This window comes from Pseudophryne corroboree, chromosome 7 (assembly GCF_028390025.1).
Source record: "Pseudophryne corroboree isolate aPseCor3 chromosome 7, aPseCor3.hap2, whole genome shotgun sequence".
Lineage (NCBI taxonomy): Eukaryota > Metazoa > Chordata > Amphibia > Anura > Myobatrachidae > Pseudophryne > Pseudophryne corroboree.
The window spans coordinates 320817961-320845263 of NC_086450.1; the positions used below are offsets into that span (position 1 = coordinate 320817961).

General features: G+C 47.0%; 1 protein-coding gene and 1 long non-coding RNA gene across 2 annotated transcripts in view; one reads left to right on the forward strand and one right to left on the reverse strand.

Moving 5' to 3' along the window:
• Nucleotides 1-27303, reverse strand: part of LITAF (lipopolysaccharide induced TNF factor) — a 134295-nt gene that overhangs the window by 99537 nt on the left and 7455 nt on the right. The window lies entirely within an intron of this gene.
• On the forward strand, nucleotides 9952-10973 carry LOC134943638 (uncharacterized). The gene is made up of 4 exons (XR_010181649.1): nucleotides 9952-9988; nucleotides 10100-10174; nucleotides 10286-10350; nucleotides 10625-10973. It is a non-coding gene; the product is annotated as an uncharacterized LOC134943638 (long non-coding RNA).

Below are 27303 nucleotides of genomic sequence, written 5' to 3' on the forward strand. Positions count from 1 at the left end.
AGGAAAGCATTTTATACATGCCATAGATTACTGCTGGGATACCTTTTATTCTGTAGAATACACTATATAGAGTTTTATTTGGAGTAGCTGTTTCCAATATTCTTTATTGCATCTGGATGATAAATGGGTAACAGCAACAAAATTAAAAAGAAAAATTGAGGCCGGACATGAAGTTGGAAAGAAATTGGGAGCGTGTGCTACTGCATTGCGTGCATGGCAAGTATTACGTGTAAGCGCCTGTATGCAAAATTGTAGCCTTCTGCCCCCTAACTGTACAATTGGCTTCTTGCTCGTCATCATCATCTTCAGAGCACACTTGCACTAGCCCTACACAAGGTTCAAAAGCGAAGTCTAGAAAGACATATTTCCGGTTATGCTAATAATGTAGGCAGTTTATGTCAAGAGGGGGAGTGAATGATGGAAAACAGGCACCCCAGGTGTTTCAGAATGCAAATATCAACTGGTTTCACAGCAGGCCAGGCTTTATGTAGGGGAAGAGTATTCTGTTTCAAATGAATAAGGCTGTATTTCAGAGTATACACAAGTTGTAAGGACGTAAATCAGTCCGCATCTATCCCAGTGTGTGCACTCTAGCTACAAGCCAAGGACCTATTCAGCAGTTACTAGTCATACAGTGCCATACCTCCCAACATGATCCTATCCAGGAGGGACAGAATGCTCTGCTCCTGGACTTCCCTCTTAATTCATGATTGCCATCACCTGTGCTGAAACACCTTTCTTATCCATTAACCGGTTCAAAACAGGTGCCGGCAATCATAAATTAAGAGAAAAGTCCAGAAGCAGAGCATTTTGTCCCTCCTGGAGAGGGCCATGTTGGGAGGTATGCAGGGCATCCGGAAAGTATTCACAGCGCTTCACTTTTTCCACATTTTGTTATGTTACAGCCTTATTCCAGCATGGAATAATTTTTGTCCTCAAAATTCTACACACAATACCCCATAATGACAATGTGAAAAAAAGTTTGAGATTTTTGCAAATTTATTAAAAATAAAAAAAATAAGAAATCACATGTACATAAGTATTCACAGCCTTTGCCGTGAAGCTCACAATTGAGCTCAGGTGCATCATGTTTCCACTGATCATCCTTGAGATGTTCCTACAGCTTGGAGTCCACTTGTGGTAAATTCAGTTGATTGGACATGAATTGGAATGGCACACACCTGTCTATATAAGGTCCCACACTTGACAGTGCATGTCTGACCACAAACCAAGCATGAAGTCAAAGGAATTGTCTGTAGACCTCCGAGACTGGATAGCCTTGAGTCACAAATCTGGGGAAGGGTACAGAAAAATATCTGTTGCTTTGAAGGTCTCAATGAGCACAGTGGCCTCCATCATCCATAAACGGAAGAAGTTCGGAACCACCAGAACTCATCCTAGAGCTGGCCAGGCGTCTAAACTGAGTGATCGGGGAAGAATGGCCCTAGTCAGGGAGGTGACCAAGAACCCGATAGTCACTCTGTCACAGCTACAGCATTCCTCTGTGGAGAAAGGAGAACCTTCCAGAAGGACAACAATCTCTGGAGCAATCCACCAATCAGGGCTGTATGGTAGAGTGGCCAGATGGAAGCCACTCATTAGTAAAACGCACATGGCAGCCCGCCTGGAGTTTGCCAAAATGCACCTGAAGGACTCTCAGACCATGAGAAACAAAATTCTCTGGTCTGATGAGACAAAGATGGAACTCTTTGGCGTGAATGCCAGGCGTCATGTTTGGAGGAAACCAGGCACCGCTCATCACCAGGTCAGTCAGGATTCAGGAGAGGACATAGCACTGAAACAGCCCTGGTGTGTGTGTGTGTGTGTGTGTGTGTGTGTGTGTGTGTGTGTGTGTGTGTGTGTGTGTGTGTGTGTGTGTGTGTGTGTGTGTGTGTGTGTGTGTGTGTGTGTTAAATGATGATCTGATCAATATTAATCCTTCTGGATCTCTCTGCAGCATTTGATACCGTGGACCATGGGCTTCTGATTGAGTGACCGATACATTTCTGTGGTCTGGTTGGCAGAGTACTAAGCTGGTTCAAACCATTTCTCACAAGCATGTGACAGAGAGTCATCTGGAGTATACTCCTCACCATCAGTGCCATTGTCCCACAAGGTTCTATACTATCCCCCATGCTTTTTGCAGTATACATGCTCCCATTGGGTAAAATAACCAGGTGCCATGGCCTGGTCTACCACTGCTATGCAGATGATACACACTGATAACCCAATAGCAACCCTAAATGCCTGTCTAGCTGAGCTCCAGGAGTGGATGAGCGCCAGTTGGCTGCAATTGAACCAGGATTAAACAGAGGTCCTTATGATAGGCCACCAAAATCAAAGGACAAGACTGCAGCATAGCCAACCAACTGGACTTACACTCGGGGATTCAGAATTACAGACCACTGATCGTGTGTGGAATCTTGGCGTTGTCATGGATGGTGGCTTGACACTTAAACATCAGATATCAGCCACAATCAAATCCTTATTCTTTCACCTGAGGAACATAGCATTTAATTCCCTCAGATGATCTGCCAAAAGTCATACATGCATTTGTATCATTAGACTACTGTAATGCCCTATACCTTGGTCTCCCAGTAAAAGAATTGCACCGCTTACAGCTGGTGCAAAACGCAGCTGCCGCTGTTAACCAACCAGCCCCGTTCTAGCCACATAACACCCATCCTCTACTCCCTTCACTGGCTGCCTGTAAGATGACGAATCATCTTCAAGATTGGTTTACTAAGTTTCAAAGCACTATATGACCAGGGCCCAAGGTACCTGAAGAAGCTTCTGACCCCATACTGCCACACTCGATTACTGCGATTTGTAGATGAAGGACTTTTAGCAGTACCTAGAATCTCCCGTAATTCATCTGGGGGTTGAGCTTTTAGTCATGCGGCTCCGACTCTATGGAACTCACTTCCCCGCACAGTGCGAGAGGCCCCAACTATAGAATCCTTCAAAACTAGACTCAAGACTTTCCTGTTTACTCAAGCATTTCCATAATGTCCCTTTTAGTATCTTCATGTTTCTGTATATTATGAAAATGTACTTCATTATTTTCTGTACTATATTATGCTGGGTGCGGTTCATTAGATCGACAGTGTCTAGGTCGACAATATTTAGGTCGACCACTATAGGTCGACAGTCACTAGGTCGACAGGGACAGAAGGTCAACAGGGTCTGAAGGTCGACAGGTGAAAAGGTCGAAATGAGGGGTTTTTTGTTTTTGTTTTTTTGGTGTCGTGTTATTCGTAGAGTGACCGGGAACCCCAATTAGTGCACCATGTCCCCTCGCTTCGCTCGGCACAGATTACCGTTCCAATCGTAGTCCACGTGGATCGTTAAGTATGAAAAAGTTAAAAAAAAAAAAAAAATTTTTTTTTTTTTTTAAAACTCATGTCGACCTTTTGACCTAGAACATGTTGACCTTCTTACCCTGTCGACCTAGACACTGTCGATCTTCAGACCGGATCCCATTATGCTATGCATCTATTAAGCGCCTTGAGTCCTATTGGAGAAAGAGCGCTATATAAATAAAATTATTATTGAATATTATAATACCATCCCTACAGTGAAGCATGGTGATGTTTTTTCAGCGTCAGGAACTGAGAGACTAGTCAGGATAGAGGGAAATATGAATACAGCAATGTACAGAGACATCCTGGATGAAAACCTGCTTCAGAGCGCTCTTGACCTCAGACTGGGGAAACAGTTCATTATTTAAGCAGGACAATGACCCTAAGCACACTGCCCAGGTATCAAAGGAGTGGCTTCAGGACAACTCTGTGAATGTCCTTGAGTGGCCCAGCCAAAGCCCAGACTTGAATCCAAATGAACATCTCTGGATAGATCTGAAAATAGTTGTGCACCAACGCTTCCCATCCAACCTGATGGAGCTTGAGAGATACTGCAAAGAGGAATGGGCGAAACTGCCCAAAGATAGGTGTGCCAAGCTTGTGGCATCATATTCAAAAACACTTGAGGCTGTAATTGCTGCCAAATGTACATCAACAAAGTATTGAGCAAAAGCTGTGAATACTTATGTACATGTGATTTATTTTTAATAGATTTGTAAAAAATAAAAAAACACACCTTTTCCCACATTGTCATTATGGGGTATTGTGTGTAGAATTTTGAGGGAAAAATTTAATTTCTTCCATTTTGGAATAAGGCTGAAACATAACAAAATTTGGAAAAACAGGAGTGTTATGGTAGACTTACCATTGTTAACTCTCTTTCTGCGAAGTGCATTGGGTTCCACAGGGAAACATTGGGGTGTAGAGTGGATCTTGATCCAGAGGCACCAAAATGCTAAGCTTTAGTCTGTCCCAGGATGCATTGGGGCTTCCTCTATAACCCCACTTACAGGCACTGTGAGCTCAGTTTCATTAACAGTCCAATGCAAGAGCAGGCAAGAGAGAAGGCAGAGGTTATTCACATAGAACTGCATTCTCACGACAGGAGGAGAAGGGACCAGCGGCTAATGCCATACAAACCCATAGAAACTTGGTGCGTCATGGTGGGCGCCCTGTGGAACCCAAAGTACCTTGCAAAAAGAGAATTAACAATGGTAAGTCTACCATAACTCATTTTCTGCAGCAGGTTACATTGGTTTCCACAGGAAAACATTGGGATGTCCTAAAGCAGTTCCTCATGGGAGGGGATGCACCTTAGCAGATGTGAGACTCTGGCATCCAAAGGAAGCATCCTGGGAGGCGAAGGTATCAAAGGTATAGAACCTAAGAAACATGTACAACGAGTACCACGTAGCCGCCATGCACAATTGTTCTGTGGAAGCGCCGCAGCGGGCCGCCCAAGAAGGTCCAACAGACAGTATAGACTTTGCTTTAATAGCAGCAGGAGCTGGTAGTCCAGCCTGCGCATAGGCTTGTGCAATCACCATTCTAATCCATCTGGCCAAAGTTTGCTTATTCGCAGGCCAGCCACGTTTGTGGAAACCAAACAGGACAAAAAGGGAATCTGACCTCCTGATAGAGGCAGTCCTCTCCACATATATACGGAGAGCCCTTACCACATCCAAAGAACGCTCTTTGGAAGACAAGTCTGAAGAAATAAAGGCCGGAAACACAATCTCTTCGATAAGGTGAAAAGATGACACCACCTTAGGCAAATAACTTGGTCGAGTTCACAGAACCGCCCAGTCACGGTGAACTACTAGAAAGGGTGGACGACAGGTCAATGCGCCTAAGTCCGACACCCTTCTAGCAGAGGCAATAGCCAATAAAAACAAGACCTTGGCCGTGAGCCATTTAAGGTCCACCGACTAAAGAGACTCTTGCAGGGAATTCAGGACAACCAACAGATCCCATGGAGCCACAGGAGGGACATAGGGAGGCAGAATCCATAAGACACCCTGAGCGAATGTATGATCAGCTATAGACGTAATCTTTCTCCGAAACCTAACCGACAAGGCAAATATGGGAACCTTGAAGGAGGCCAGACGAAGGCCTAAGTCCAGGCCGCATTGCGGAAAGGCCAGAATTCTGAAGTTCTGAATCTGTATGCATCATAATTCTTTCAGCACACCAGGTGAAGTAAGAATTCCAGACCCTGTAATAAATCCGGGAAGATGCCAGTTTGCAGGCCTTCAACAAAGTTTGGAGGACCGCTTTAGAAAATCCCTTGGCCTTCAGGAGTGATGCTTCAAGAGCCACGCAGTCAAAGCCAGTATGGCCAGGTCCGGATAAAGACAAGGGCCCTGTACGAGGATGTCTGGGCACTGAGGAAGTACAAGGGGACGATCTGTCGATAGACCCTGCATGTCTGAGAACCAATGCCATCTGGGCCACGCTGGAGCGACTAGAAGTAGAAATCCTCCTTCTTGTTTGAACTTCCGCAGGACCCTGAGCCAGAGTGACACTGGAGGGAACACATAGGGCAGCCGAAAGTTTCATGGAATTGCCAGTGCATCCACGACCGCTGCTTGAGGATCCATGGTACTTGATCCAAAGACCGGAACCTTGTGATTGTGTCGAGATGCCATGAAGTCTACATCTGGTAGGCCCCACTTGTCCACTAGGAGTTGAAAGACTACTGGAGGAAGACTCCACTCTCCGGGGTGCACGTCCTGGCAACTGAGGAAGTCCACTTCCAAGTTTAGGATGCCCAGAATGAACACTGCCGTATTTGCAGGCAGATGAGGCTTCGAGTGCCGCCTTTATGTATGCCACCGTGGCGGCACTGTCTGACCGTAATTGAACTGGCCTGTTTTGTACCAGAGGCAGGGCGAGAGTTAATGTATTGAAAACAGCCCGCAACTCCAGAATGTATAGTGGGAGAAGTGATTCCTCCTTGGTCCAGTGACCCTGAAAAGTGTTTCTCCAACTCCGCACCTCATCACCTCAGACTGGTGAACCAGTCAGTGATCCAGAAGGGACGGCCCCTGCTCAATTGCTGATCCTGTAGCCACCAGGTCAGCAACAGACGAACCTCCGGAGTCAAAGTGATCATGTGAGATCTGATCCGATGGCAGAGCCTGGAACTGATAGTGGAGATCGCCAATAGCAAACCGCAGATACGACATGGCAATAGGTATATGCAGGTACGCATCCTGTATATCCAGAGATACCATATAGTCTCTGGGTTCCATGACAAGTACAATTGAGCGCAGTGTTTACATACGGAACTTGGACACTCACAAACTTGGTTGATTGTAGGCCGGATAGACCCATTGGGTTTCTAAACTAGAAACAGGGTCGAATAGGAACCTCTGCCTCTGTGGGACAGAGGTACCGGCACTACCACTCCTGTATTCAGGAGGGAACTCACAACCTTTTGCAGAGCTTGCGCCTTTAACGGATCCGAAGGGATAACCATGGTGCAAAACCGGTAAGGGGGACGTCTCTTGAAGGCTGCGTACCCGTGAGAGACAACTTCCCGCACCCATGAGTCTGAAGTGGTCTTTAACCAGACCTGGGTGAACTGCAGAAGTCGGCCTCCCACCCTGAGGTCCCCCAGGGGGAGGCCCGCCCAGTCATGCGGCAGGCTTGTCTTGTTTAGGACTGCTTTGCCTTGGGCTTAGTGGTCTTGGGAGCACGAGATTGTCTCGGGTATGCCGGACCTTTTGCTTTCCCTTGAGGCCGAAAGGATAGAAAAGTGGTACCTTTATTCTTCTGGGCAGAAGGATTAGTAATTGGGAGAAAGGCAGTCTTAGCAGTCACCAATTCAGACTATTTTATTTAGGTCTTCCCAAAACAAAATGTCCCCCTTAAAGGCCATACTGGCTTGAACTCCTTTAGAAAGGGGTTCAATGATTTTAGGTTCAGAATGGGCCTGACCGAACCATCCGCTTTCAGTACCACGAAAAGGTTTGAATAGTAACCTTTGTTCTGCATGTGAGGTGGTACCGGCACAATGACCTGTGCCTCCACCAGTTTTCGGACAGTGCTGTCTGCCAACAGAGTTGGTAAGCCTGATTTGAAAAAACGATGAGGAGGGAGACTTTGGAATTCCAGCCTGTATCCCTGGGATACAATATCTATCACCCAGGGATCCAGGCCGGACGATACCCAGACGTGACTGAAGTGTCCGAGTCTGGCTCCTACTGGGCCCATCTCCAGGCCATGCGGTCCACCGTCATGCGGAGGACTTTGGCGTACCTGAAGCAGGCTTTTGCTACTGGGAACCTGCAGCTGCAGGTTTCTTGGACCTAACTCGACCTCCCCTAAAGAAGGTATTGGACGTTCTGACCTTTCTAGACCTGTTAGGCCGAAAGGACTGCATTGCAGATGAAGAGAAGGATTTCTTCAAAGCAAGTGCTGTTGAGAGAAGAAACGGAGACTTACCTGCTGTAGTTGTGGATATCAACGCATCTAGAGCTTTCCCAAAGAGAGAGCCTGACCTATATAGGGTAGGGCCTCCACACTTTTCCTGGATTCTGCGTCGGCCGACCACTGGCGCAGCCACAGTCCCCGACGAGCTGAAACAGACATGGAAGATATTCCCGAAGCCATGGAACCCAGGTCTTTTATGGATTCTACCATAAAACCTGCTGAATCATGTATGCTGCGGAAATATAAAGCAACGTCATCCTATCCATTGTATCCAAATCCTCAAGTAAGGATTTACTATTGCCTTTGCAATCCATGCAGTAGCAATAGTGGGACGTAATATGGCCCCTGAAGCAGTGTACATTGATTTAAGCATGTTACCAATTTTCCTATCAGCCGGCTCTTTTAAGGTGGTAGATCCTGGAACAGGTAAAAATCACCTTCTTTGAGAGTCTGGACACAGATGCGTCAACAATCGGCAGGTTTTCTCATTTTTTCCTATCCTCCTCAGGGAAAGGAAACGCCACCTGGACCCTTTTAGGGACCTGGAATTTTTTCCTCAGGGTTTACCCATGCTTTTTCAAATATAGCATTCAATTACTTTGACGCAGGGAAGGTTAGCGAGGCTTTTTTATTTTCAGTGAAAAAAAGCCTCCTCAACCTGCTCAGGTGTGGTATCATTAACATTCCACACATCCCTGATAGCCACTATCAACAACTGCATCCCCTTTGCAAGAGCTGCGGACCCCCGCAACACATCCCCATCAGCGTCTGTGGTGTCAGAATCGGTATCCGTGTCGTCTTGTGACCCCTGCACAAGCGACGTTTGTGGGGGTATATAGCCGGGCGTCCTGAGGTACCAGAAACCGCCCATACTGCCATAGAGCTCTGTAATACCTGAGTTGCAGATTCATTACTTGCAACCCTGTCCGAAATGTGAGAAATCTAAGATTTGATAGAGGAAAACCACTCCGGTTCCCTTGCTGGTATCTGTGCTAAACCAGTGCTATCCTGATTACATGGAATGGGATCATCCTGGGAGGATACATTTTCTGCAGCATATGACAGTGTCCCTGGACACAGCTAAAAGGAGACCACCAAACACTCCACACACACACACAGACACACACAGGTGAGGGCAGACAGAATTTCCCCATCAAGAATGACGAGACACAGAGATTGGAGCCAACACACACACAGCGCTTTTAGCAAAGGGAGACCCCTTATCAGCGCTGACTGTGCACCTTAATAGGACACACAGTCGTATTACAGCCTCCCCCCCCCCACCCCTTCCCTTCTACAACCCCCTGGTACCGTTTACAGATAGCTGGAGTTGCTGTGGAGGGACCTGTTCTTATATATATATATATATATATATATATATATATATATATATATATATATATATATATATATATATATATTATATATATATATATATATATATAAATATAATCAGGTAGGCGAGTATGTAGATTCATTATATTTGATAAAAGTACAACATTAATACCAGTTGCTAACGGTGGACCGCATCTACTTCTAGTTTGCATTCCTCCTGTTATATATAATTCTTGTCCTTTACAAATCAACTACGGGCAGCCAGGGTTTACAGGTGGAACGCATCTACTTCCTATATGCGTTCCACCTGATGCATGGAGGCGTCTCCTGAAGATCAAGTGCCAATGACTGTCGAGACCGCGGGATAGTCCGGCCTCTGGAGACGGCGCCGTGGGCGAGGGTCTCTGACGCGAGCGACGTCGGAGACGCGAAGCCCGGCGCGCTGACGGAGTCCGTGACGTCAGCGGGAGTCTCGCGGGGGGTCGCAGTCAGGAGAGGAGCCAATAGGAGGAAGTGAACTCGATCGCACTGTGCATATGTGATCTGTTCCGGTGGAACGCATATTAATTTCTCACACAGCTGCAATCAATTTACTTTTCTTTTTAATGTTAACTTGTGATTTAGTCACCGTTTATCAATCCTTATTAGGCATAGTCATATAAACAATCTCATTGGGCAAGGCAGTCATATTAAAGTTTAACTTACAGATACTTTTTACCATCTAGAATTAATATACATTTCACTAATTAAGGGAAGTGATGTAATCACACTACCAGCTTAAATAGCAGCCAGTGTGAGGAGTATTTCATTCTGAAACTCCTACACACATGGTTGCAGTTTGAGAAATCCTCTGGGTAAGTGTGCCATTCATTTTGGTAATGTTTATGTTTAAAGGCTACAGTTGTAATTCTGTTACTGGAGTGTATATATTAACAAATGGGTGAAATGTTTTTTTGACTTTAAAGATACAACTGTGGGTCCTATGTGGGAGTTCCAGTGCTTATAGCAATTATTGACTCTGTTTCTGGATATACCAGTTGGTATGTACTCTCTACATGAATTTAATTATGTACTTTGCAATTTATTTATGTAAACTGCAATGGCTGATACACCCTATGCCAACCAAACTTTGGTTCTCTCTTCCTTCATAGATACACTATTGTACTTTTAAAATAGGCATTTTAACCGAGTGTACCGAACTAATCCATATGTTCAGGTATGTGTATTTTTGGAGTACTTTTACCTTATCTAAGGCTATTTTCTCTCAGTCAACTATGTGCCATATAACTATTCTTAGGTTATCATCATTTTCTAGGCGGACTTAGTAAAGTCTGACCATGAAGTCAATTTTTAAAGGAATATTACCCCTTTTTTATACAATGAGTTTAATTATATAATGATAATACTTTTCAATTTTATTCTACATTAATGTTGATTATACCTAAGGAAGACACCCTCCTTTAAAGCCCCTGTGTTTCTTTCTTCTTTAGGTTGATCATAATACTCTTTATGCAGAATTACAGAGTTTATAGGTGTTTCAACACAAACATTTTTTGGTAGGTACCTATTGATTTACTTCTCTAAACTACTATAATTTTTTTAAAAGAAAACCGTTAAATGGTATTTTCTTTTCCCCCAAACAAGTTACCCCTGATGAAGTCAAACTGACGAAACGCGTTGGGTTTATCAGTCATTAGTCAGTATTCCAGATAGGAAAATTACTCCCTTTGCCAAGCGCACACCTTGCTAAGGTGAGGGAGTTTATACATCTACCTACTGGATGTCTCTGTTGTCAGAGTTACTAAAATCTATGTACAACCTGTTGTAAAATTCTCATGCTAAAGACTTTTATGAATTTCTTTGCATTAAATATTTTTATTCTAATTGGCCTTGGGCCATTTGTTTGGGTGACTTTCTGGTGAGGGGTTATCCGCTGCAGGGAACCCAAGAAATTCAATTATCCATAGTATAAGATATACCTACTTGGAAGGACTTCCGCTTTATCTATACATCTAACAGAGCGCGCTCAGGATCTGTTTTTTCTATTCTATGCATGTTTGAGATATGGCAACGGAGGTCTCGCCTGTAGTGCTGCTGGTTCTACGAGCGCAAGATAAGGATATTTTTGTGTGTATATATATATATATATATATATATATATATATATATATATATATATATATAGATATAGATATAGATATAGATATAGATATATATATGTATAGATATATATATAGATATATATATATAGATATAGATATATATATATATATATAGATATATATATATATATATATATATATATATAGATATATATATGTATATATATATATATGTATATATAGATATAGATATAGATATAGATATAGATATATATAGACAGAGAGAGAGAGATCTCTCTCTATCAATAGGCCCAGCGCTCCTCTCACCAAAGATAATTTGCTACGGTGCCATCCAGATGAAATCCCAAGATATCACAATGTAAATGTTTGCAGTAGTAGCGGCACTCAAGCAGACCAATGACAAGAATTTACTGAAGTGTCAGTTCATTGCGTAGTCACAGTTCTGTATACCGGCGGCATTACAAGGGAGACATTGCCCTGCAGTCTCGGAGACCAGACGCAGCTATGCTTAGAAGATGGCGCCCAGCGTCTCAGTCAGGGAGTGAGGGAGAGCCTGAGCTAGCTCTAGGGCGGGGTTAAAGAGGAGGCCCCAATGCATCCTGGGACAGCCTAAAGCTTTAGCCTGTTGGTGCCTTTGGATCAAGATCCAATCTACATCCCTAAGTTTCCCTGTGGAAACCAATGTAACCTGCTGCAGAAAGTGAAGCGCTGTGAGTACTTTCCGGATGCACTGTAAGTGGTATTATAAAAAGATAGCCCCCCCTACCCATGATATATGCCCTCCCCTCCTCACAAACCACTGTAATACACCCACCATCCACACCTGCCAGTCCACTATAATATTCTTAAGGTGCGTACACACTGGCCAATATATCGTCTGTTCTATTGATCGGCTGATATATATCACTGGCCGTCGGCCAGTGTGTAAATACTATATGTCTGTGAACGTCATCGTTCACAGACATATCGTGTCAGCCCTGCAGCACAGCCGATGGACGATACATCTAAAGATACTGTATGTTGGCGCATCGTGATGCGTGTACAGGTGGTCAGCCGACCGCCCACACACTAGCTGCACAAGCCGGCGGTGACTGACAGTGCAACTGGACAGGTGCATGTAAACGCCCTCCTAGTTAGTTACGTCAGTCACGATGGATCGGGATGTGTGTATGCACAACACACTGCCCAATCCGTCCGTAGATATATCTGTGTATGCCAGATTTGCGGATGCCCGTGATCGTTAGCAGCGTCACCCGGTCGACCCTGCTGCACTGACGATAATGCTAGAGACCTAATATATGTAAATTAAGGACAAAGTGAATCTATCCCTCATTACATGTTCTGGTATGTACCCAGCTTTACAATACCGTCGATCACATGGTGTCTACCTAATGACTATCTATCTTTGAACGGTATATGTGCTATACCACACCCAAAAAGACAGCAAACGGAACTTGTATGTTGTTATCAGAGCAGTGCTTAAAGAGGCAATAGTGACAGAAGGCCATATCTGCCTGGATTGGCAGTATATGTATGCCCAAACTTGACACCGCTTCTAACATCTGACTTTTGCGTCCTACTGGGTCGCCTAAATCTAGAATATGCTGCAAGATCAAATGAATGTAAGTATTAGATTGGCTAAAGTATCTGGATCTGTGATGCTACTGATGCCAGGTCACTCTTCCTTCATGTGCTTTTCCTCCCCTTACTTATGAGAGGGTACCCAAAAGAAACAGGAATCGTGTTCTAGAGGGCGGGGCGCTTGTAGTACGGGCTACCGCCGCTAGTTGAATGTTTCCAGAACTCTTGAGCCAGCATCCCCGCTGACATTGCAGGGGAAGGTATCGTTTGACTGCAGTCATTTTTTCTTTCAATGAGTTATTCACTCTGTCGTCTATTTTTGTGATGGCTGATTCACACGAACAACGTGCTGCTGTGAAGTTTTGTTTCCTTTTGGGGGAAAAATTAGGTGGAAACTGTTGTTATTCTACAAGCAGCAGAAACGTTTTGCAGCAAAATTTGTGCCTCACGTTCTCAGCGCTGACCAGAGAGACAATCGCCTGGCTGCGTGCCGTGCTTTGAAGGAACACTTGGAAGCAGACCCCGATTTTTTTTTTTCCCCAAAAGCATAACAGTACATGAATCTTAGTGCTATGGTTACGAACCAGAAACAAAACAGCAATCCATACACAACAAAACTGTGCTAACGTGCTACTTGAAGCATGACGACTGAATCTGCATTACAACTGTAAAGATGCTTTAGTAACTTTACAGCGGTAATGGCTATCTGGGTAACAGCATGTAAGTAGCATATTAGCCTTTTCAGCATGCTGGCGGCTGCATTCTGGGATCCACATTGTCACCGTCGACATAGCGGCTGCCGACCTCATAATTACTTCCCGTAGTGACTACGGGCATAAATCTTAAAACTGCAGAAAAAAAAATGGGTCTTTCGTGCTTGCAGATTTGCAGCGTAAGACTGAGCCTTTGTGACGTCATAGCAAAAAAATTTGACGGTATATATGAACCGCTTGGCCCATCTAGTCTGCCCATGTACGAGGGGTGACAAAAAAGAAACAGGATTTACTGATTAACTATTTATTTATTTGTACATTTTGAAGCTTCAGTCAGCCTCAAAGTACTCTCCACTTGAATCAATACATTTGTCAAAACGTTTTTTCAATTGCTCAAAACATTTTTTTCAACTCATCTTTGTTAATGCCTTTCACGACTTTTGCCTTTTTTTGTTTCGTCTCTTCAATATCAGTAAAACGTTTTCCTTTAAGGTCTCATTGCATTGGGTAAGAACGGATGAATATGGGGAGGGGGGGAGCAAGAGGTGTCATGTCGTTCTTGGTTAAAAATTGCTTAACAATCAGCGCTGTGTGGGCAGATGTGTTGTCATGATGTAAGAACCAGTCACCTGTTCATCACAATTCGGGAATAGTTTTTCCTGAGCTTCCTGGCTCAGAATTGTTCCACGAACATTCACTTAGCGGCAGAAGCCCGTACTACAAGCGCTCTGCCCTCTAGAACACAATTCCCGTTTCTTTTGGGTACTCCGTTGAACTCCTGGATGTGGCCACTGACTACATCTTTGTAAGAAAGCACAGTGTGTACACACTATGGGGTAAATTTACTAAGGTGGGAGTTTTTTAGAACTGATGATGTTGCCCAGAGCAACCAATCAGATTCAACGTATTATCTTCTAGAAGCAGCTAGATAAAATAAGAATTTACTCACCGGTAATTCTATTTCTCGTAGTCCGTAGTGGATGCTGGGAACTCCGTAAGGACCATGGGGAATAGACGGGCTCCGCAGGAGACTGGGCACTCTAAGAAAGAATTAGGACTACTGGTGTGCACTGGCTCCTCCCTCTATGCCCCTCCTCCAGACCTCAGTTAGGGAAACTGTGCCCGGAAGAGCTGACACAACAAGGAAAGGATTTGGAATCCCGGGTAAGACTCATACCAGCCACACCGTACAACTCGTGATACTATACCCAGTTAACAGTATGAATAACAACTGAGCCTCACTAACAGATGGCTCATAACAATAACCCTTTAGTTAGGCAATAACTATATACAAGTATTGCAGACAATCCGCACTTGGGATGGGCGCCCAGCATCCACTACGGACTACGAGAAATAGAATTACCGGTGAGTAAATTCTTATTTTCTCTGACGTCCTAGTGGATGCTGGGAACTCCGTAAGGACCATGGGGATTATACCAAAGCTCCCAAACGGGCGGGAAAGTGCGGATGACTCTGCAGCACTGAATGAGCAAACTCAAGGTCCTCCTCAGCCAGGGTATCAAACTTGTAGAATTTTGCAAACGTGTTTGATCCCGACCAGGTAGCAGCTCGGCAAAGTTGAGAAACCTCGGGCAGCCGCCCAAGAAGAGCCCACCTTCCTCGTGGAATGGGCTTTTACTGATTTAGGATGCGGCAGTCCAGCCGCAGAATGTGCAAGTTGAATCGTGGAGCAGATCCAGCGAGCAATAGTCTGCTTAGAAGCAGGAGCACCAAGCTTGTTGGGTGCATGCAGGATAAACAGCGAGTCAGTCTTTCTGACTCTAGCCGTCCTGGAAACATAGATTTTCAGGGCCCGGACTACGTCCAGCAACTAGGAGGCCTCCAAGTCCCGAGTAGCCGCAGGCACCACAATAGGTTGGTTCAAATGAAACGCTGATACCACCTTAGGGAGGAATTGGGGACGCGTCCTCAATTCTGCTCTGTCCATATGGAAGATCAGATAGGGGCTTTTACAGGACAAAGCCGCCAATTCTGACACCCGCCTAGCCGAAGCCAAGGCCAAAAGCATGACCACTTTCCACGTGAGATATTTTAATTCCACGGTCTGAAGTGGCTCAAACCAATGTGATTTTAGGAAATCTAACACAACGTTGAGATCCCAAGGTGCCACTGGGGGCACAAAAGGGGGCTGAATATGCAGCACTCCCTTAACAAATGTCTGAACTTCAGGCAGTGAAGCCAGTTCTTTTTGAAAGAAAATAGACAGGGACGAAACTTGGACTTTAATGGAACCCAATTTTAGGCCCATAGTCACTCCTGACTGTAGGAAGTGCAGAAATCGACCCAGCTGAAATTCTTCTGTGGGGGCCTTCATAGCCTCACACCAAGCAACATATTTTCGCCACATGCGGTGATAATGCTTTGCTGTCACATCTTTACTAGCTTTTATCAGCGTAGGAATGACTTCAACCGGAATGCCCTTTTCCATCAGGATCCGGCGTTCAACCGCCATGCCGTCAAACGCAGCCGCGGTAAGTCTTGGAACAGACAGGGCCCCTGCTGTAGCAGGTCCTGTCTGAGAGGCAGAGGCCAAGTGTCCTCTGAGATCATTACTTGCAGTTCCGGGTACCAGGTCCTTCTTGGCCAATCCGGAACGATGAGTATAGTTCTTACTCCTCTCTCTTTCTTATTATCCTCAGCACCTTTGGTATGAGAGGAAGAGGAGGGAACACATAAACCGACTGGTACACCCACGGTGTCACTAGAGCGTCCACAGCTATTGCCTGAGGGTCCCTTGACCTGGCGCAATAACTTTTTAGCTTTTTGTTTAGGCGGGACGCCATCATGTCCACCTGTGGCCTTTCCCAACGGTTTACAATCAGTTGGAAGACTTCTGGATGAAGTCCCCACTCTCCCGGGTGGAGGTCGTGCCTGCTGAGGAAGTCTGCTTCCCAGTTGTCCACTCCCGGAATGAACACTGCTGACAGTGCTATCACGTGATTTTCCGCCTATCGGAGAATCCTTGTGGCTTCTGCCATCGCCATCCTGCTTCTTGTGCCGCCCTGTCTGTTTACATGGGCGACCGCCGTGATGTTGTCTGACTGAATCAGCACCGGCTGGTTTTGAAGCAGGGGTCTTGTCTGACTTAGGGCATTGTAAATGGCCCTTAGTTCCAGAATATTTATGTGTAGGGAAGCCTCCTGACTCGACCATTGTCCTTGGAAGTTTCTTCCCTGAGTGACTGCCCCCCAACCTCGGAGGCTTGCATCCGTGGTCACCAGGACCCAGTCCTGTATGCCGAATCTGCGGCCCTCGAGAAGATGAGCACTCTGCAGCCACCACAGCAGAGACACCCTGGCCCTCGGGGACAGGGTGATCAGCCGATGCATCTGAAGATGCGATCCGGACCACTTGTCTAACAGATCCCACTGAAAGATCCTTGCATGGAACCTGCCGAATGGAATTGCCTCGTAAGAAGCTACCATCTTTCCCAGGACTCGCGTGCAGTGATGCACCGACACCTGTTTTGGTTTCAGGAGGTCTCTGACCAGAGATGACAACTCCTTGGCCTTCTCCTCCGGGAGAAACACCTTCTTCTGTTCTGTGTCCAGAATCATACCCAGGAACAGCAGACACGTCGTAGGAACCAGCTGCGACTTTGGAATATTCAGAATCCAGCCGTGCTGTTGTAGCACTTCCTGAGATAGTGCTACTCCGACCAACAACTGCTCCCTGGACCTCGCCTTTATAAGGAGATCGTCCAAGTATGGGATAATTATAACTCCCTTCTTTCGAAGGAGTATCATCATTTCGGCCATTACCTTGGTAAATACCCTCGGTGCCGTGGACAGACCAAACGGAAACGTCTGGAATTGGTAATGGCAGTCTTGTACCACAAAATGGAGGTATACCTGGTGAGGTGGGTAAATGGGGACATGTAGGTAAGCATCCTTGATGTCCAGTGATACCATGTAATCCCCTTCTTCCAGGCTTGCAATAACCGCCCTGAGCGATTCCATTTTGAACTTGAACTTCCTTATACAAGTGTTCAAGGATTTCAAATTTAGAATGGGTCTCACCGAACCGTCTGGTTTCGGTACCACAAACATTGTGGAATAGTAACCCCGTCCCTGTTGAAGGAGGGGAACTTTTATTATCACCTGCTGGAGGTACAGCTTGTGAATTGCCGCCAGCACTACCTCCCTGTCTGGGGGAGTAGCTGGCAAGGCTGATTTGAGGTAACGGCGAGGGGGAGACATCTCGAATTCCAGCTTGTATCCCTGAGATACCACTTGTAGAACCCATACCTGTGAGCGAACCCACCGGTCGCTGAAGTTCCGGAGACGGGCCCCCACCGCACCTAGCTCCACAAGTGGAGCCCCAGCGTCATGCAGTGGATTTAGTGGACGCAGGGGAGGATTTTTGTTCTTGGGAACTGGCTGTATGGTGCAGCTTTTTCCCTCTACCCCTGCCTCTGGGCAGAAAGGACGTGCCTTTAACCCGCTTGCCTTTCTGGGGCCGAAAGGACTGTACCTGATAATACGGTGCTTTCTTAGGCTGTGAGGGAACCTGAGGTAAAAATGTCGACTTCCCAGCTGTCGCTGTGGAAACGAGGTCCGAGAGACCATCCCCAAACAATTCCTTACCCTTTTAAGGCAAAACCTCCATATGCCTTTTAGAATCCGCATCACCTGTCCACTGCCGAGTCCATAATACTCACCTGGCAGAAATGGACATTGCATTTAATCTAGATGCCAGCCGGCAAATATCCCTCTGTGCATCTCTCATATATAAGACTACGTCCTTAATATGCTCTATGGTTAGCAATATAGTGTCCCTGTCAAGGAAATCAATGTTATCAGACAGGGAATCAGACCACGCTGCTGCAGCACTGCACATCCATGCTGAAGCAATAGCAGGTCTCAGTATAGTACCTGAGTGTGTATATACAGACTTCAGGATAGCCTCCTGCTTTCTATCCGCAGGCTCCTTTAAGGCGGCCGTATCCTGAGACGGTAGTGCCACCTTTTTTGACAAGCGTGTGAGCGCTTTATCCACCCTCGGGGATGTCTCCCAACGTACCCTGTCCTCTGGCGGGAAAGGGTACGCCATTAGTAACTTTTTAGAAATCACTAGTTTTTTATCAGGGGAAGCCCACGCTTCTTCACACACTTCATTTAACTCATCTGATGGGGGAAAAACCACTGGTTGCTTTTTCTCCCCAAACATAATACCCTTTTTAGTGGTAACCGGGTTAATGTCAGAAATGTGCAACATATTTTTCATTGCCGTAATCATGCAACGGATGGCCCTAGTGGAATGTACATTAGTCTCGTCGTCGTCGACACTGGAGTCAGACTCTGTGTCGACATCTGTGTCTGCCATCTGAGGTAGCGGGCGTTTTTGAGCCCCTGATGGCCTTTGAGACGCCTGGGCAGGCCCTGGCTGAGAAGCCGGCTGTCCCACAGCTGTTATGTCATCGAACCTTTTATGTAAGGAGTTGACACTGTCGGTTAATACCTTCCACATATCCATCCACTCTGGTGTCGACCTCGCAGGGGGTGACATCACATTTATCGGCACCTGCTCCGCCTCCACATAAGCCTCCTCATCACACATGTCGACACAGCCGTACCGACACACCGCACACACACAGGGAATGCTCTGACTGAGGACAGGACCCCACAAAGTCCTTTGGGGAGACAGAGAGAGAGAGTATGCCAGCACACACCACAGCGCTATATAAACAGGGATTTACACTACACAAAGTGATTTCCCCTATAGCAGCTATACAATACAGTTTTGCGCCTAAATTTAGTGCCCCCCCCCCCTCCCTTTTTTACCCTTTGAGCCTGGAAACTGCAGGGGAGAGCCTGGGGAGCTGTCTTCCAGCGGAGCTGTGAAGAGGAAATGGCGCCAGTGTGCTGAGGGAGATAGCCCCGCCCCTTTTTCGGCTAGCTTCTCCCGCTCTTTTATTAATGTTATGGCAGGGGATTTTTACACATATATAGTTTATTAGACTATATTATGTGTTGTTTTGCCAATTTAAGGTACTCTAATTGCAGCCCAGGGCGCCCCCCCCCAGCGCCCTGCACCCATCAGTGACCGGAGTCTGTGGTGTGCATAGGGAGCAATGGCGCACAGCTGCAGTGCTGTGCGCTACCTTAATGAAGACCGGAGTCTTCAGCCGCCGATTTCCAGGACGTTCTTCTTGCTTCTGGCTCTGCAAGGGGGACGGCGGCGCGGCTCCGGGACCGGACGACCGAGGCTGGGCCTGTGTTCGATCCCTCTGGAGCTAATGGTGTCCAGTAGCCTAGAAGCCCAAGCTAGCTGCAAGCAGGTAGGTTCGCTTCTTTCCCCTAAGTCCCTCGTAGCAGTGAGTCTGTTGCCAGCAGATCTCACTGAAAATAAAAAACCTAATAAATACTTTCTTTACTAGAAGCTCAGGAGAGCCCCTAGTGTGCAACCAGCTCGAGACGGGCACAGATTCTAACTGGGGTCTGGAGGAGGGGCATAGAGGGAGGAGCCAGTGTACACCAGTAGTCCTAATTCTTTCTTAGAGTGCCCAGTATCCAGCGGAGCCCGTCTATTCCCCATGGTCCTTACGGAGTTCCCAGCATCCACTAGGACGTCAGAGAAATGTGAAGTAGAATCTGATTGGTTGCTATGGCATCATCATTAGTGCTAAAAAAAACTCTCACCTTAGTAAATTTACCCCATATCATTTGTCCAGGAGTTCAAGGGAAATCGTTGACAACATCGCATCGTTTGCTGGTCGTCTTATGTGTACCAAGCTTTACACATTGGGGTCAATTCAATTCAGCGACAGTTGAATAGCGCCGGGAATAAGCTCCCGGCGCTATTCAATACAGCGACAAGTGACCCTCAATTGTTGGGAATTCTTCTCTCACCCTCGGGGGATGAGAGAAGAAATCCGACAAAAGTGCGGCCGGCGCAATGCTGATTCTGTCGGGAATCAGCATCGCGGCGGGGAGTTAATTCGGGGAATGCCCGTTCTCCCGACAATTCAACCTGTTAAGTCCGCGAGAACGAGCCTTCGCCGACTTAACTTGAGCTGAATTGAATAGCAACGGGAGCTAACTCCCGGCGCTGTTCAACTGTCGCTGAATTGAATCGACCCCATTGTATTTTAAATATAAACCTAAATACTTATTGTAGGTTACATTTCGTCTCATACACTGTAAATGCTTAAATAAAAATCATGTCAGTAAACATGACAGAAATAATACAGACAGAGAACTGCACACTTCAGAGAAGTCCTAGAGGGAGTCTGTGTGATAAGAATGTATTTACTGACTCCTCGCTTTTATTGCTTACCAGCGGGTGTGGTAGAAATGATCTACAGCAATTAGTCAACATGTCGACCCCATATGGCCGACATGCATTAGGTAGACAGGGTCAAAACGTTGACAGAAACAGCTTTGAAACACTTTTTTTTTTTTTTTTTTTTTTTTAAAGTGGAGATTTTCTGTGAACAATTCCTAACATTGAAAACACCCACTTTTATAGCTTAACAGCAATTTGTGTACTACAGGTACCGTAAAGAGAGCAGTATAGAGCAGGTATTCCCAACCTCGGTCCTCAAGGTACACTAAAGGCCCATACACACTTGCCGATAAAATGAGTATCACTCATTTTCCCCCTTCCTGAGCGACATTGCACATTTTATCGGCAAGTGTGTATGCCGCCAGCGGCAAACGATGCGCAACCCCGCGTGTCGCAATGAACGTCGCTGTCGGCAGTGCATGCAAGCTCAATCTGGACTGTTTTCCAGGAGCTGCATGCACGGCCGGCGGCTAGGTGGCGTCACGGACCGATACAAGCGGTCATATCGCTCAATGTGTACGGCAGGGGAAAATAAGATTTTACTCACCGGTAAATCTATTTCTCGTAGTCCGTAGTGGATGCTGGGTACTCCGTAAGGACCATGGGGAATAGACGGGCTCCGCAGGAGACTGGGCACTCTTTAAAGAAAGATTAGGTACTACATCTGGTGTGCACTGGCTCCTCCCTCTATGCCCCTCCTCCAGACCTCAGTTAGGGAAACTGTGCCCGGAAGAGCTGACATTACTAGGAAAGGATTTGGAATCCAGGGTAAGACTCATACCAGCCACACCGTACAACTCGTGATAACTATACCCAGTCAACAGTATAAACAACAACTGAGCCTCATTAAACAGATGGCTCAGAACAAAAAACCCTATAGTTAAGCAATAACTATATACAAGTATTGCAGAAGTCCGCACTTGGGACGGGCTCCTAGCATCAACTACGGACTACGAGAAATAGATTTACCGGCGAGTAAAATCTTATTTTCTCTGACGTCCTAGTGGATGCTGGGTACTCCGTAAGGACCATGGGGATTATACCAAAGCTCCCAAACGGGCGGGAGTGCGGATGACTCTGCAGCACCGAATGAGCAAACTCAAGGTCCTCCTCAGCCAGGGTATCAAACTTGTAGAATTTTGCAAACGTGTTTGATCCCGACCAGGTAGCAGCTCGGCAAAGTTGTAAAGCCGAGACCCCTCGGGCAGCCGCCCAAGGAGAGCCCACCTTCCTCGTGGAATGGGCTTTGACTGATTTAGGATGAGGCAGTCCAGCCGCAGAATGTGCAAGTTGAATCGTGCTACAGATCCAGCGAGCAATAGTCTGCTTAGAAGCAGGAGCACCCAGCTTGTTGGGTGCATGCAGGATAAACAGCGAGTCAGTTTTTCTGACTCTAGCCGTCCTGGAAACATAGATTTTCAGGGCCCGGACTACATCCAGCAACTTGGAATCCTCCAAGTCCCGAGTAGCCGCAGGCACCACAATAGGTTGGTTCAAATGAAACGCTGATACCACCTTAGGGAGAAATTGGGGACGAGTCCTCAATTCTGCCCTGTCCATATGGAAGATCAGATAAGGGCTTTTACAGGACAAAGCCGCCAATTCTGACACACGCCTAGCCGAAGCCAAGGCCAAAAGCATGACCACTTCCCACGTGAGATATTTCAACTCCACGGTCTGAAGTGGCTCAAACCAATGTGATTTTAGGAAATCCAACACAACGTTGAGATCCCAAGGTGCCACTGGAGGCACAAAAGGGGGCTGAATATGCAGCACTCCCTTAACAAACGTCTGAACTTCAGGCAGTGAAGCCAGTTCTTTTTGAAAGAAAATCGACAGGGCCGAAATCTGGACTTTAATGGATCCCAATTTTAGGCCCATAGTCACTCCTGACTGTAGGAAGTGCAGAAATCGACCCAGCTGAAATTCCTCTGTTGGGGCCTTCATAGCCTCACACCAAGCAACATATTTTCGCCATATGCGGTGATAATGTTTTGCTGTCACATCCTTCCTAGCTTTTATCAGCGTAGGAATGACTTCAACCGGAATGCCCTTTTCCATCAGGATCAGGCGTTCAACCGCCATGCCGTCAAACGCAGCCGCGGTAAGTCTTGGAACAGACAGGGCCCCTGCTGTAGCAGGTCCTGTCGGAGCGGCAGAGGTCAAGGGTCCTCTGAGATCATTTCTTGCAGTTCCGGGTACCAAGTCCTTCTTGGCCAATCCGGAACGATGAGTATAGTTCTTACTCCTCTCTTTCTTATCCTCAGTACCTTTGGTATGAGAGAAAGAGGAGGGAACACATAAACCGACTGGTACACCCACGGTGTCACTAGAGCGTCCACAGCTATCGCCTGAGGGTCCCTTGACCTGGCGCAATATCTTTTTAGCTTTTTGTTGAGGCGGGACGCCATCATGTCCACCCGTGGCCTTTCCCAACGATTTACAATCAGCTGGGGGACTTCTGGATGAAGTCCCCACTCTCCCGGGTGGACGTCGTGCCTGCTGAGGAAGTCTGCTTCCCAGTTGTCCACTCCCGGAATGAACACTGCTGACAGTGCTATCACGTGATTTTCCGCCCATCGGAGAATCCTTGTGGCTTCTGCCATCGCCATCCTGCTTCTTGTGCCGCCCTGTCGGTTTACATGAGCGACCGCCGTGATGTTGTCTGACTGAATCAGCACCGGCTGGTTTTGAAGCAGGGGTTTTGCTTGACTTAGGGCATTGTAAATGGCCCTTAGTTCCAGAATATTTATGTGTAGGGAAGCCTCCTGACTCAACCATTGTCCTTGGAAGTTTCTTCCCTGAGTGACTGCCCCCCAACCTCGGAGGCTTGCATCCGTGGTCACCAGGACCCAGTCCTGTATGCCGAATCTGCGGCCCTCGAGAAGATGAGCACTCTGCAGCCACCACAGCAGAGACACCCTGGCCCTCGGGGACAGGGTGATCAGCCGATGCATCTGAAGATGCGATCCGGACCACTTGTCTAACAGATCCCACTGAAAGATCCTTGCATGGAACCTGCCGAAGGGAATCGCTTCGTAAGAAGCTACCATCTTTCCCAGGACTCGCGTGCAGTGATGCTCCGACACCTGTTTTGGTTTCAGGAGGTCTCTGACCAGAGATGACAACTCCTTGGCCTTCTCCTCCGGGAGAAACACCTTCTTCTGTTCTGTGTCCAGAATCATACCCAAGAACAGCAGACGCGTCGTAGGAACCAGCTGCGACTTTGGGATATTCAGAATCCAGCCGTGCTGTTGTAGCACTTCCTGAGAGAGTGCTACTCCGACCAACAACTGCTCCATGGACCTCGCCTTTATAAGGAGATCGTCCAAGTACGGGATAATTATAACTCCCTTCTTTCGAAGGAGTATCATCATTTCGGCCATTACTTTGGTAAATACCCTCGGTGCCGTGGACAGACCAAACGGCAACGTCTGGAATTGGTAATGGCAGTCCTGTACCGCAAAACAGAGGTACACCTGGTGAGGTGGGTAAATGGGGACATGTAGGTAAGCATCCTTGATGTCCAGTGATACCATATAATCCCCCTCTTCCAGGCTTGCAATAACCGCCCTGAGCGATTCCATTTTGAACTTGAACTTCCTTATATAAGTGTTCAAGGATTTCAAATTTAGAATGGGTCTCACCGAACCGTCTGGTTTCGGTACCACAAACATTGTGGAATAGTAACCCCGTCCCTGTTGAAGGAGGGGAACTTTAATTATCACCTGCTGGAGGTACAGCTTGTGAATTGCCGCCAGTACTACCTCCCTGTCCTGGGGAGTAGCTGGCAAGGCTGATTTGAGGTAACGGCAAGGGGGAGACGTCTCGAACTCCAGCTTGTATCCCTGAGATACCACTTGTAGAACCCAGAGATCCACCTGTGAGCGAACCCACTGGTCGCTGAAGTTCCGGAGACGGGCCCCCACCGCACCTGGCTCCACCTGTGGAGCCCCAGCGTCATGCGGTGGACTTAGTGGAAGCAGGGGAGGATTTTTGTTCCTGGGAACTGGCTGTCTGGTGCAGCTTTTTCCCTCTACCCCTGCCTCTGGGCAGAAAGGACGCGCCTCTAGCCCGCTTGCCTTTCTGAGGCCGAAAGGATTGTACTTGATAATACGGTGCTTTCTTAGGCTGTGAGGGAACCTGAGGTAAAAAAGTCGACTTACCAGCTGTTGCTGTGGATACGAGGTCCGAGAGACCGTCCCCAAACAATTCCTCACCCTTATAAGGCAAAATTTCCATGTGCCTTTTAGAATTAGCATCACCTGTCCACTGCCGAGTCCATAATACTCTCCTGGCAGAAATGGACATTGCATTAATTCTAGATGCCAGCCGGCAAATGTCCCTCTGTGCTTCCCTCATATATAAGACTACTTCTTTAATATGCTCTATGGTTAGCAAAATAGTGTCCCTGTCAAGGGAATCAATGTTATCAGACAGGGAATCAGACCACGCTGCTGCAGCACTACACATCCATGCTGAAGCGATAGCAGGTCTCAGTATAGTACCTGAGTGTGTATACACAGACTTCAGGATAGCCTCCTGCTTTCTATCTGCAGGCTCCTTTAAGGCGGCCGTATCCTGAGAAGGCAGTGCCACCTTTTTTGATAAGCGTGTGAGCGCCTTGTCCACCTTAGGGGATGTCTCCCAGCGTAACCTATCCGTTGGCGGGAAAGGGTACGCCATTAGTAACCGCTTAGAAATCACTAGTTTCTTATCTGGGGAACCCCACGCTTCTTCACACAATTCATTTAACTCATCAGATGGGGGAAAAGTCACTGGCTGCTTTTTCTCCCCAAACATAATACCCTTTTTTGTGGTAACCGGGTTAATGTCAGAAATGTGCAACACATTTTTCATTGCCGTAATCATGCATCGGATGGCCCTTGTGGATTGTACATTTGTCTCAGACTCCGTGTCGACATCTGTGTCTGCCATCTGAGGTAGCGGGCGTTTTTGAGCCCCTGATGGCCTCTGAGATGCCTGGGCAGGCGCGGGCTGAGATGCCGGCTGTCCCAAAGCTGCGTCATCGAACCTTTTATGAAAGGAGTTGACACTGTCAGTTAATACCTTCCACATATCCATCCACTCAGGTGTCGGCCCCGCAGGGGGCGACATCACACTTATCGGCACCTGCTCCGCCTCCACGTAAGCGTCCTCATCAAACATGTCGACACAGCCGTACCGACACACCGCACACACACACAGGGAATGCTCTAACTGAGGACAGGACCCCACAAAGTCCTTTGGGGAGACAGAGAGAGAGTATGCCAGCACACACCAGAGCGCTATATAACAGAGGGATATACACTATACACAAAGTGAATTTTCCCCCAATAGCTGCTTATATCACAATTTGCACCTAAATTTATGTGCCCCCCCCCCCTCTTTTTTACCCTTTCTGTAGTGTATACTGCAGGGGAGAGCCTGGGGAGCGTCCTTCCAGCGGAGCTGTGAAGAGAAAATGGCGCTGGCTGTGCTGAGGAAGATAGCCCCGCCCCTTCAGCGGCGGGCTTCTCCCGCTTTTTTTAATGAAAATTATGGCGGGGGATTAGGCACATATACAGTTTAGAACTGTATTATGTGCAGTTTGCCATTAAGGTATACTAATTGCAGCCCAGGGCGCCCCCCCCCCCAGCACCCTGCACCCACCAGTGACCGGAGCGTGTGGTGTGCTGTGGGAGCAATGGCGCACAGCTGCAGTGCTGTGCGCTACCTTATTGCAGACCGGAGTCTTCAGCCGCCGATTTTCTCCGGTATCTTCCGTCTTCTGGCTCTGCAAGGGGGACGGCGGCGCGGCTCTGGGAACGGACGATCGAGGTCGGGCCCTGTGTTCGATCCCTCTGGAGCTAATGGTGTCCTGTAGCCTTAGAAGCACAAGCTAGCTGCAAGCAGGTAGGTTTGCTTCTCTCCCCTAAGTCCCACGTAGCAGTGAGTCTGTTGCCAGCAGATCTCACTGAAAATAAAAAACCTAACAAATACTTTCTTTATAGTGAACTCAGGAGAGCCCACTAAGTGCATCCAGCTCTGGCCGGGCACAGATTCTAACTGAGGTCTGGAGGAGGGGCATAGAGGGAGGAGCCAGTGCACACCAGATGTAGTACCTAATCTTTCTTTAAAGAGTGCCCAGTCTCCTGCGGAGCCCGTCTATACCCCATGGTCCTTACGGAGTACCCAGCATCCACTAGGACGTCAGAGAAACACTAGATGACATCGCTCACAGAGCGACATCGTCTAGTGTGTACAGTATTGTGTGTATGGACCTTAACAGTGCAGGTTTTAGTGATATCCAGGCTTCAGCACAGATGGTTAAATTAAAATAACTGAGGTATTAATTAATTAAGTCACCTGTGCTCACGCATAGTAATCACTAAAACCTGCACTGTTAGTGTGCCTTGAGGACCAAGGTTGGGAATGCCTGGTATAGCGTTTTCAGGAAACTAC